The 13208-nt window shown below is 39.0% G+C and overlaps 1 long non-coding RNA gene across 1 annotated transcript in view; it reads left to right on the forward strand.

The window, feature by feature from the left end:
• Positions 1 to 12942, forward strand: part of LOC122559479 — a 33457-nt gene extending 20515 nt beyond the window's left edge. Inside the window, exons 2-3 of the long non-coding RNA XR_006314431.1 lie at positions 6541 to 6630; positions 12549 to 12942. This is a non-coding gene — a long non-coding RNA (uncharacterized LOC122559479). The remainder of the gene's footprint in view (positions 1 to 6540; positions 6631 to 12548) is intronic.
• The last annotated feature ends 266 nt before the right edge of the window (positions 12943 to 13208 follow it).

Consider the following 13208-nt stretch of genomic DNA (forward strand, 5'->3'; position numbering starts at 1 on the left):
AGGCTTTATGAAAGTCCAGGTACACTATATCCACTGGATCTCCCTTGTCCATTTTCAGAGTTACATCCTCAAAAAATTCCAGAAGATTAGTCAAGCATGATTTCCCCTTTATAAATCCATGCTGACTCTGACCTATCCTGTTACTGCTATCCAGATGTGTCGTAATTTAATCCTTTATAATTGACTCCAGCATCTTTCCCACCACTGAGGTCAGACTAACTGGTCTATAATTTCCTGCTTTCTCTCTCGCTCCTTTCTTAAAATGTGATACAACATTAGCCACCCTCTAATCCACAGGAACTGATCCTGAATCTATCGAACTCTGGAAAATAATCACCAACGCATCCACAATTTCTAGAGCCACTTCCTTCACTACTCTGGAATGTAGACCATCAGACCCCGGGGACTTATCAGCCTTCAGTCCGAACAGTCTCTCCAACACCAATTCCTGGCAAATATAAATTCCCTTCAGTTCAGGTCCTTCAGCCACTGTTACCTCAGGAGATTGCTTGTGTCTTCCCCCGTGAACACAGATCTGAAGTACCAATTCAACTCTTCTGTCATTTCTTTGTTCCCCGTAATATATTCCCCTGTTTCTGTCTTCAAGGGCCCAATTTCAGGCTTAACCATTTTTTTCCCTTTTACATACCTAAAAAAGCTTTTACTATCCTCCTTTATATTTTTGGCCAGTTTACCTTCGTACCTCATTTTTTTCTCTGTGTATTTCCTTCTTAGTAATCCTCTGTTGTTCTTTAAAATCTTCCCAGTCCTCCATTTTCCCACTCATCTTTACTATGTTATACTTTTTCTCTTTTAACTTTATATGTTTCTTAAATTCCCTCGTCAGCCACGGCCACCTCTGCCTTCTCATAGGATCTTTCTTCCTTTTCGGAATGAACTGATCCTGCATCTTCTGCATTATACCCAGAAATATCTGCCATTGTTCCCCCACTGTCATCCCTGCTAAGGTATTTCACCACTGAACTTTGACCGGCTCCTCCCTCATAGCTCCATAGTTCCCTTTATTCAACTGAAATATTGTCACTACTGATTGTACCCTCTCCCTTTCAAATTGCAGATTGAAGCTTATTGTATTATGGTCACTACCTCCAAATGGCTCCTTCACTTCGAGGTCCCTGATAAATTCTGGTTCATTGCACAATACCAGATCCAGAATTGCCTTCTCCCTGGTAGGCTCCAGCACCAGCTATTCTAAGATTCCATCTCTGAGGCACTCCACAAAATCTCTTTCTTGAGGTCCAATACCATCCTGATTCTCCCAGTCTACCTGCATGTTGAAATTCCCCATAACAACTGTAGTAACATCTTTGTGACAGGCCAATTTCAGCTCCTTATTCAACTTACACCCTACATCCATACTACTGTTTGGGGGCCTGTAGATAACTCCCAAGAGAGTCTTTCTACCCTTAGAATTCCTCAGCTCTATCCATACTGACTCTACATCTCCAGATTCTAGGTCCCCCCGCGCAAGGGACTGAATATCATCCCTTACCAACAGGGTCACCCCACCCCCTCTGCCCGTCAGTCTGTCCTTACGATAGCCCGTATAGCCTTGAATATTCATTTCCCAGGCCCTGTCCACTTGAAGCCATGTCTCAGTTATCCCCACAATATGGTAGCTGCCAATTTCCAAAAGAGCCTCAAGCTCATCCTTCTTATTTCTAATAATTCGTGCATTCATTTTTGCCTATGATGATATGTATAACAACAATAGCTGGTGCTTCTGATAAGACTGTTCTTTCAGAGAAACATTTTTGTTGTCTTTTTGTTTCAGCTGAGGAGTCAACACCTCCAGTTGGCTAGAAACATGAGCCTTCAGTTTTCTCCCCATCAGCAATTCTAATGCTAATTCATGTGGAGTGAACCAGTAATTTAACCAGGCCATGTAAAATTTAACATTTTCACTAAAAGGGATTTGACTACCTGGCCTCCATGTGCAGTTGCTCCATTTTTATTGTGGGTATTCAGGTGACTAACATGTAAAGATCCAAAAGAGGCTGCAAAATAGCTGAATCATTTGCAAACTGCAGTCGGTTGTCCGACTAACACAAACACGCCAGATATTCCATGGTAAGAAGTGTATTTAAGGCATGAACCTGTCAACTCCTTCTGTGGTGGTGGTATATAGCATTTACACTTGTGTCCAATGTGAAATGGATGACAGCAACAAGGTAAGATTGTCTGTTCAACATCAATATGCTGGTTCTCACTTGTTCCTTTGTTTTCCTAAGGAAAGTAATGCAGATCAGAAGCTCTCACTGCTCAGACAAATTTTACAGTAGCTATGCGGTCCTCAATTGCCTTGGAGATCTATGACCACTACGCCATCAATAAACATTCCATTTCTGACCTTATGGTGGAGTGAAGGTTATTCATGAAGCAGCTGAAGATAGTTGGACATAGAATATTACTCTGAGGATCTCCTGCAGGGTTGTTCTGGAGCCAAAATAGCCAATTCCACCGATAGCCACAACCATATTCCTTTGTGTAAATAATGATTTTAACCAGTGAATCATTTTTCCCTGATTCCTATGGGCTCTTTTGCCTGCCACATTTCATCAAGTATACCAGCTCTGCACGAGGTTTCAGATTGAGTTGGAATACAATTCTGCTACTGTTCATGGCCAAAAATAGATGCTCAATTTTGAATTGCTAGATCTATTCAGTTATACAGGGCATTAGTGAGATCACATCCCAAATAATGTGTGGCGTTTTGGTCTCCTTATGTAACAAAGGATGTAAATGCTTTAGAGATGATTCTAAGGATGTTTACTGGCTCATACCTGGAATGAACAGATTCTTTTATGATGGTGCGTAAGAGACGTTAGAACATAGAAAAGTACAGCACAGAACAGGCCCTTTGGCCCACAATGTTGCGCCGAGATTTAATCCTAATGTAAAATATAGTAACCTAACCTACACACCCCTCAACTCCCCGCTATCCATGTGCATATGCAGCAGTCACTTACGGCACAGTGGCACAGTGGTTAGCACTGCTGCCTCACAGTGCCAGAGACCTGGGTTCAATTCCCGCCTCAGACGACTGACTGTGTGGCGTTTGCACATTCTCCCCGTGTCTGCGTGGGTTTCCTCCGATGCTCCGGTTTCCTCCCACAGTCCAAAAAAAAAGTGTGGGTTATGTGAATTGGCCATGCTGAATTGCCTGTAATGTTAGGTGAAGGGGTAAATGTAGGGTAATGGGTCTGGGTGGGTTGTGCTTCGGTGGGTCGGTGTAGACCTGTTGGGCCGAAGAGCCTGTTTACACACTGTAAGTAGTCTAAATGTCCCCAAGGACTCTGCTTCCATCACCACAGCTGGCAATGCAGTTACAACTTTCTGCGTAAAGGTTATTTCCATTTTAGTTTGGAAGAGTAAGGGGTGACTTCTTTGAATTATATAAGATTCAACATTATCTTGACAAGATGGTTGTTTCCTCTTATGGGTAAGACTAGAACCAGAGGGCACTGTTTTAAAATTAGAAATTGCCCTTTCAGATCAGAGATGAGCAGAATTTCATTTTTCTCTCAGAGAGTTTTGCAACATACAACTCTCTGCCTCAGAAGATAGTGGAGGGAAAGCCATTGAATAAATTTAAGCCAGAAGTGAATTGATTCTTGATATGCAGGGAGGCCATGGGTTATTGGGGTAGATGGGAATGTGGAATTTAAAACACAAACAGATCAGTCATGATCTTAATTAATGGGGGAGCAGGCTCAAGAGGTTGAATGATATATTTCTGCTCCTGATTTGTATATTCATATGTTTGAAATCAATCCCATCTATCCATGGTGGTAGTGTCATTGCAAAGTTGGATAGATTTCAAACATACCTCTTTTGGTTTTGTTCACCACATAGGTGCCCCCCTTCTAATCGTTTTGTCAAGTTGTGATTCATTAATGGAAATGGAATCTTCCTGGATGCACATGATGATCTTGCATCTTTACTTAATGTGATGCTGTATTCAGTGTTGAGCTTTCCTAGTTCTATGAACAATTTAGAGGACCCCTTGTCAAAGGAACACTTATTCCTATGTTGTTCAAAGTCTTAGATTTTTAGAACAAAGTTAAGGGCAAAACATGCTTTCCTGCTCAAGAATGAGTTATTTTTGTTTTGAATTCGTAAGCATTCTCTACTATCTGACAATCTTTATATTGTGGTATTACATGTAGCATTACTTTAACCTTGAGAGTTATTTGATCTGGACCACATAGCTTCAAGTATGTAGGTTGTCATTTGTCCTTCAGCTCTAGAAGATTGATCTCGAGATCTGTGTTCTAGGAAGAGTTATCTTTATTTGCTTCATTAGTGGCCTTCACTCCATCATGGGACAATTACCAATAGTTGCACACTGTTTAGTTTTATTCACACCTCTTTAGATAATAAAGGAATCTGAGCCCGGATGCATCAAGACATGGCGAAAGTGGGTACTGCAGATGTTGGAGATTAGAGTCAAGGTTAGAGTAGTGCTGGAAATGCACAGCAGGTCAGGCAGCATCCAAGGAGCAGGAAAATCGACGTTTTAGGTCAAAGCTCTGCATCAAGACATTGTCAACAATTAGGCTTGGCTGAAAAGTTGCATAATGCATTCTTGCCAACCAAATGCAAGTCAGTTGTCATTAAAGGTCCCCTTAAAGATTTTATGGTACAATTACCTGAGATAGCAGGGAAGAGATCCTCTATGAAAATAACTAAGGGAGTATAGGTACACTAGCTTAGATAATGGGCCAACAACTTAATCTACGAGACATTACATTCTTTGTGAAGGCTATCCAAGAGATAAAAGGTCCTTCAGTGGAGAATTGATTTGTAAAAGTTCAGAATATAGGTCAATGGCCCTCAAGCAAAAGATTCACTATTCTTCCAATTCCAAACAGAGTACATTCTGGGAACACTGTGAAGCATGCATTTTGCCTGAATTTCTGAAATCAGAGACATGGCGGGGTGGGGGCTGAATGGATTAGTGGTAAATGTAAAAATAGCTTTATACTTGAGTGTATAATGGTTAACTATGGGAAACAAAGCTTTGAGCTATAAGGCAATGGTTCTCAAAGGCTAAGAGTTTATGTTGCGTTAAGCTCCACCCATCCTTTAGATGGGAACAGTTGAGTGCTGCATGAATAATCAAAGTGAGTAGATGTGCACTGTGCAGCTCCCAAGAGTCCTCAATAATTATGCCCTGTAAATTTAACCTGTATCTATTGCTATCATGTAGTGAACTAACAGGTTATGAAAGACAATTGTCTCCTCTATTTAGACTCACCAGTGGTCTAACCTCTATCACTGATAATTAAGTGGCATTCAACTCAGTGCAGAGAAATAAGACTGCTGACAAACTACCTAAACCAGAATACAACATACCAGTGAAGGTGGTGGTATCTGAAAATAATAGAGTAGCAATAATGACACATCTGTCTCTGCTGGGATCTTATATGATATTATCAGATTGGTTGGAGCTTAATGCAGTCTTATATATTAATCTTTTCATAATCATTACCTTATATAACAGAATCAAACACTATAAGGAGAAGTATGACAAATGATATTATTCAAAACGTGCTCTGTTTCCTATGATTTTGAAACTATAAAAATAATTTCTGCTGATCAATATTGGTATTATTAAATATTACTATTTTGTACTTACATTTTCATTATTACTTTCAGGAGTCAGAATACTGTGCATTGTTCTGTCTGCTTGCAAGTCTTCTCTGTGGTAACGTCTTAGGTGATTACATCGATATGGTGTGATCATTTAAGTCTGAGGTCAGAGTGGATTAAATGGGCTGAATGGTATTCCATTATATAATTTCTTGTGTTGACAAAACTAAAGCAATCCTGAATCTGAAGAAGATGTTTCATAGATGAATGAACAGCAATATCTGATTCATAGATATATAATTCCTCAGAATAGTGCTAGATTAGATAACAAGTATCTTTGACCTTCTATTTGGTCCCTCATTAATGTCCAAAGATTTATTTTACCAACAATAATTTTCACTTTTATAGCACTATTAAGTAACATAATAAGATCTACTGAGGTGCTTCTTGGAGGTGATAATAACTAACTAACTGATAGAGTACTGAAGTTCTGGTTAAAAGCAAGGTCAGATAGGAAAATTATTAAATAATCTTTTCAGAGGGATATAATAAGTTAATAAACTGCCAAAATAAGTCATTGGAGTAATTTAAAATAGAGTTGGTAAATATATTGCAACAGTAGTAAAGATATCACTTTCATAAATAAAATGCCACATTCATTTATAAAATGATACTTACATACAGTCTTTGAAGCTAAGGCCAAGCATGTACCAAGTTACATTAATTATAAGTAATCAGAGATTCAAATGTTTCACTTGCATGTATGAAATTTATTACAGTGAAACTGTTTAGTTTAGTTACATTGTTTTTGGTTTAACTTAATGATTTTCATTGTCTTAATATGTTCAGATCTGAAGTCTTCAGTGTGTTCTTGCACTTTCAAAAATAAACAACCTTTTTATTCTTTTCTATGGATGTAAACAGGTATTCACTAAGACATCTATCTCCACAGGAGAACCATTTTTAGGTAAAACATAGACCAAATATGCATCACCAAGTCACCATGGCAACAAAGTAAGCACTTCACTTATTATAACATTTAGTCAGTTTTGTTTGAATTCTGAAGCCCCATATTGAGCCAGTGACAGCTTTTATTCAATAATCCTATAAAAGAAATTGGGTTTACTTTTTAGTAAAATGCTAAGAGCAAAGAAAGTTCTTGACTGTGCGTCACTATGCAACTCATTTCCTAATCGTGTGAACAACTAGTTTAAACAGATCTTTATACAAAGGTTCAGCAGTTTAGGAAAACACAAGCTTCTTATGGCCTTAGTGAATGGATTAGTGAACTTTTTTTTAATATTCATTCACGGGATCTGGGCATTACTTGCAAGGCTAATTTTTGTTGTGCATCCCTAACTATCCTTAAACTGAAAGGGGTTTCCAGGAAATTACTGTGAGTATGGAGTCATATTTTGGACAGACTTGGTTATTCTGGTGAATTTCCTTCCCTGAAGAATGTTAATGAGCCAGATGGGTTTCAACAAGAAATAATGATCGCCATTATGGTCAGAACTACTGCAAATAACTCTGTATTCCACATTAATTAGTTGAGCTTAAATTCCATTAGCTATCATGGTGGGATTTGAGCCCAGGTCCCAAAGCAGTCATCTGGATCCCTGGCTTACTAGTCTAGACATTACTATTAAACCATTGAATCTCCCAATAATTAAACACCGTTTCAAGCTGACCATTTCAAATTTCAATCTGAATTTTAATAGTGACAGAGCAGAATTTATTGCAGGGAATTTATTTGTATCATTAACCAATGACTTCTGCCTGTAACTCTCCAATAAATCTGTAGGAAGTGCTGTTCAGACAGAATTATGTTCAGATAAAAACAACAGACTACGTGATCAGTGTATTACCAAATGCTTGACAATTGTTGTTTATGTATCATACATTTAAAGTTCAGATAGGTTTCATGACTGACATCTCTATCATCAACTCAATAGTAACTCCTCCATCACTGTGTAACAGTTCAACAGTTTTAAAAGATCTACTGAATGCACTGTAACAACTCATAAGCTTACTTGGACATCACTGCCTTACTCAACTACTGTATAGGATTAAATTTAAAACATCATCTCCTCCAAGTTTTGCTTCATGTCACATATCAGCTTGTTTTCAGACATAAAATTTTATTTGCTGGTTCTTTTTTTTAAAAAAAGCTTCTTGCTAATCCCATTATGAGAATGCCATGATCATTAACAACTCATAAGCTTACTTGGACATCACTGCCTTACTCAACTACTGTATAGGATTAAATTTAAAACATCATCTCCTCCAAGTTCTGCTTCATGTCACATATCAGCTTGTTTTCAGACATAAAATTTTATTTGCTGGTTCTTTTTTTAAAAAAAAAGCTTCTTGCTAATCCCATTATGAGAATGCCATGATCATTAAGATGTAGTATTTTAAGAAGTATGCCCATCAGTATATTCTGAGGAACAGCTGACAAGGCAATAAATGAAGTTTTGCCAATAACATTGATGCCTAAGACAAATTTTATAGATCTTTAAAAACAAGAGTTCCTGTTAATATGTATTGTTTGTTTGACCAAAATTCACTAAGAAAAACATCAAAACCAGTTTAAATAATTATAGGATTTCAAACACAAATTGCATTCACCTGCAAATCGGGTTTGCGTGATCTTACAGTTCTTCAAAAAGCATCACCGACCCACAAACCTGACTATGTCCCATTTGAGCTAATCACCATTGTGAAGTAATGTTAATTGCACCAGTATGTAAGCTTTTCGGCAGCTCTTAAATTACGCATGCTGACAATTGTGCGTCACAATGAATCTTAGAGTCTACAACACAGGAAAAAAGGCCCTTCAGCTCATTATGTCTGTGTCAGTCAAATATCTATGCTAATTCCAGTTTCTAGCTCTTGGCCAACAGCCTCCTGTGCCTTGATATTGCAAATGTATATCTAAATGCTTCTTGTGTTCTTCTACCTCTACCACTCTTACCTTAAATCTATGCACCTTGTCATTGACCCCTCCATCAAGGGAAAATGTTTCTGCCTGTCTATTCTGTGCATGCCCCTCATAATTTTATCTCAATCATGTCTCTCCTCAGTCTACTCTAATCCAAGGAAAACAACCCCTGTCTATTGAATCTTCCTTCATAACTTAAAGTCTGCAGCCCAGGCAACATCCTGGTAAATCTTCTCTGTACCCTCTCCAGTGCAATCACATCTCTTCTGTAATGTAGATTCCAGAACTGCACACAATGCTTGAGTTGCGGCCTAACTAACTTTTTATATAGTTCCAGCATAACCTCCCTACTATTAAACTTTATACCTTGGCTAATAAAGCAAAGTATCCCCCAAATAATCATCTAGATTAAAAATGTTATCTTCCACTCTCTCTGTGATGATGCCTGACCCTCTGTGATTTCCAGCATTTTTTGTTTTCAGTATCATCTCATACTTATCCGAATCCCATTTGCCACTGATCAGCCATTTGACCAATCTATCTATATCCTCCTTTAATCAGCAATTCAGTAATTCTTAAAAGCCATTTTCATTTATTTGAAATTGGATTACTTGTAAGATGGACTAAACAAAACTGGTGAAGAATATTAAGAAAATTACTTGTGATTTTAGGTGTTGCCAATGGGTTGAATTTTTTTTTCTTTAGCTAAGTGTCAGTGGCATTGCACTGTTTGAAGGAATCTTCACTGTGAGACCTAGCCTGGTTTCTAACCATATCTTACCAAAGATTAACTAAATTCCCCAACCTATGCCTTCTCTCTATTCCCATTTACCAACCCATTTACTCAATAAAACACAGCTGCTAGGATATCCCAAAATTGGCTGGATCCTTGTTCCTGGTGCCACCTTCAAAAGCTAGTTATATACCTAGACAAACACTTTTTGTCCAGAGTTACCCTGTATAGTTCCTGATATTTACCTCAGCTAGAAAAGAAAAGGAAAAGTTAGCAACTGACTTTGCATGCAGGGACCTAGAGATCCTGCTGGACAGGTTCGTGCACAGACAGGATCTCCTCTTTCCCAGGACCAAAGTGGAAGCCACAACATCAGATCATGCCAGACTTAGCTGAGGTTTCTATCTTGGTCTGTACAGTTGCAGCCATTTAGAGAAACGCCCAGCAGTGTAGGAAGAAGTCCTATGCTGTGAACAAGGAAGAGACATTGTATGGGGATACAAAGCTCTGAGTGCTTCGGAACCAATATCGGAGAAGAAAGACAACCTGCAGCATATGAGTCTGTTGCCCTTACTGTCAAAAAAAAGCCCAAATGGAGAAAGATTTGTATAGTAGCCAACTTTGCAAACAATACAAACACAGTTGGAAAACTAAGTTTCCAAGAATGACAGAAATAGTTTACAGAGAGATATTGATAGGTTAAATAAGTGGGCAAAATGTTGCTATGTAGTTGGTCATTTTGAAATGGAGAATGAAACAACAAAGTATTATTTAAATGGAGAAAACTGCAGAAAGCTGCAACACGAAGAGACTTGGAGCTACTTGTGCACAAAATACAGAATGCTAACACACAGATGCAGCAGGTAATCAGGAAGGTTGGTTACCAGAAAAAAGAAGGAACATTAACCTTTATTTCATGGGGTTTGGAGTATAAGATACTGTGAGCAGTTTTGGTCCTTTTATTTAAGGAAAGATATTGTTTCACTGGAGTTCAGAGAAGGTTTACTAGGATAATCCCTGGTATGGAGGATTATCTCATAAGCAAAGGTTAAACAGGGTGGGAATCTACTCATTGGAGTATAAAAGAATGAAAGATAATTGCTTTGAAACATACAGGATTCTTAAGAGACTTGACAGGGTAAATGCTAACAGGATGCTTCCCCTCATGGGAGAGTCCAGAACCAGAGGTCATAGTCTCAGAATAGAAGGGTGCCAATTTAAGACTGAGGTGAGGAAGAATTTCTTCCCTGAGAGGTTTGTGAGCTTCTGAAACTCCTTGCCACAGAGAGCTATGGGGCAGAGTCCTAGTGTATATTTAAGTCTGAAATCTCTTGATTTTTGATCAAAAGCTACGAAGAAAACAGAGTAAATGAACATGAGGAATGTGAGATCAGCCATGATCCTATTGAATGGCAGAGAAGGCTCAAGGGATCAAGCAGTCTACTCCTGTTCCTATTTCTTTTGGGCTAAGAATGTTAATATTGTTCTCCACTCATCAGCTTAAGCACCACCATTTTCTTTCTGCTACCTCAAAGTCACTCTATCTCTGTGGGTTGCATTCACCTTCCACCAAGGTTCATGTGCTTTAACTCTCATTATTGCTTGCAACACCTTACCACCTGCCCACACCCAACCTAATCTCTGACGCCACTAACCCTGTACACCCTCTTGTGTGGCCTACTGACTCACTTGGGAAGTCTTCCTACCTGCACCAGGTTGGCAGCTGTGATACCCACTTTAATCTCCCATAAAACGTGACTCTCCTACATTCCAGGAGGAAAACAAGTCCTTATTAGGGCAGAAAGAATCAAGATGAGAGGTTAGCTGTCTGACGTTCAGATCATCGCTTCTTATTGGGAGAGCTCTGATTACCCCAAGTGGCTGACTGACCATTCCAAGGCCCTTGCCTGTAGTCCAAAGCTGTCCTTGACTGACTGTGCTGAGTCCCCCTGAGTGAACGCTATCTTCCTTGACTTGACTGAGGACTGCTCACAACCATGACAAGCTTCCTGGCTTTGTGCCTGTATGGTACAGAAATGTGGCAATACTTTTGAGTCTAGAATCTCTGGCTGAGGGGCCATGTAATGCTGTGAGCATCCAGGTAGGTTCAAAGTGAGTGACCACTAAGAGAACAAGTGAACAGCCCAGAGATGTAGCCTGGTCCAGTCCATTAATCAGGTGGGACGCCCCAGCACACAATATTCTCGCAGGTGCATTACAATAGTTGCCTTTGAAATCCAAGGTGCAGCATTGAAGTGCAGTAGTATACTGTAAGTGGACCAGAGATGCACCATGGGAGTTCTTAGAGGCTGGCACATGTTGGATGCCATTACCTGAGGATATAGGGTGGTGCCTGTGGAGTGTGCCCTGAGAAAGGCATTAACTTCATTTTGGTGTGTATAGGAAACAGTAAAGACATTACAGGGAACAAGGGCATTAAAGGTGAAAGTACAGAGTGAATAAATCAACAACCGCAATAGTAGCAAATAGATTTCAAGAAGATTTAGATAGTTGAGAGTTTGGAAGTCAGGCTTTATGTTTCGCAGAAATATTTATTGGAAGGGAAGACACAAGAATGAGTTTGATTGGATGTGGGCAGGAGAATGAAAATAATTGGAGATGGCTTTGTGATCAACTTTGTTTCTCCTTTGCAAATGTTGCTAGATCAATTGATTATTAAATTTAGATTAGTTACAAATAGGCACAAGGAGTAATCAAAAGTGTCAATATCCCTCTGAAAGAGAGTTAATTTCAGTAAATTGAAAATAGACATGAACCAAATAGATTTGAAACAAATAATACACAACAGTCAGTAAAGTTGAAATTATTTAGAATCAGCAAAAATTAAAATTTCCCTGTTTTGAATCATATCTAGCACAAAGAATATGGTTCTAATTGTTGGAAGTGAATAACCTCACCTCTAGGGCATTGCTGCAGTTCACTATCCTAGGCTCAACCATTTTTATCTGCCTTCACTAATGGCCTTCTCACATGAGTGAGACAACCGGAAGTGGAGGAAGATTTTCTTCTCGCAGAAGATAGTATTTTGTGGATTTCTTTACCATAGAAGGTATCGAGGTTGGGTCATGAAGTATATTCAAGACTGAGATAGATTTTTCATCAATATGGGAATTAAGAGTTTACTGGTGGTCAAAATGCTGGTGGAATAGGAAGCTCCTCTGCTCTTTCTGTTTATTTCTCATTTTCTTCTTTTTTTTCTCCTTTTTTCACACTTGGTGTTCTCTCCTGAGGTAGTGCGGGCTGGAAGTATGGAGCAGAGAGGCCTAGAGGCCCGAACAAAGTGGAGATGACCAGTGGGCCCTGAGTGGAGTGGGGATGGGCTGTGACTTGGAGGCCTGAGCAATGAGGGACAGTTGTTGGACTGGAGACCAGTGCAGGCCTGCAAGCTGAGGCAGACCATGTGTGGAAGCCCCTCACCCTGATCTACTGAAAGACTATAATGCTTATCTTTTTAACTTTATTCTAATTTTTCTAATTTGTATGATGAACAACTGTAAATAATGTAACTTTTGTTCCTTTCGTTTCCCTTTATTTCTGTACTTTATATCTAAAATAGGTACTTTGTACCTAAGATGGCAGCCTATGGGGCGACATTGTAAACTTTTCATTGTATTCCTGTACTTCTGTACTTGACTACACATGACAATAAAGGATATTCTACTTCTAAAATTGTCTATTGCGGAAGTTTTTACTAATGGTTGCGGATTGTTCAGTTCCATTCATACCTCCTCAGATTATAAAGGAATATGTAATGTATGCATCAAGACATGGTCAGAATTCAGGCTTGGTTGGTAAGTGGTGAGTAGTACTCTTGCCAGCCAAATGCAAGTCAACTAACATATCCAGCAAGAGAGAATATAACTACCTCCTTTTGACACACAATGGCATTATCAT

This window comes from Chiloscyllium plagiosum, chromosome 2 (assembly GCF_004010195.1).
Source record: "Chiloscyllium plagiosum isolate BGI_BamShark_2017 chromosome 2, ASM401019v2, whole genome shotgun sequence".
NCBI lineage: Eukaryota > Metazoa > Chordata > Chondrichthyes > Orectolobiformes > Hemiscylliidae > Chiloscyllium > Chiloscyllium plagiosum.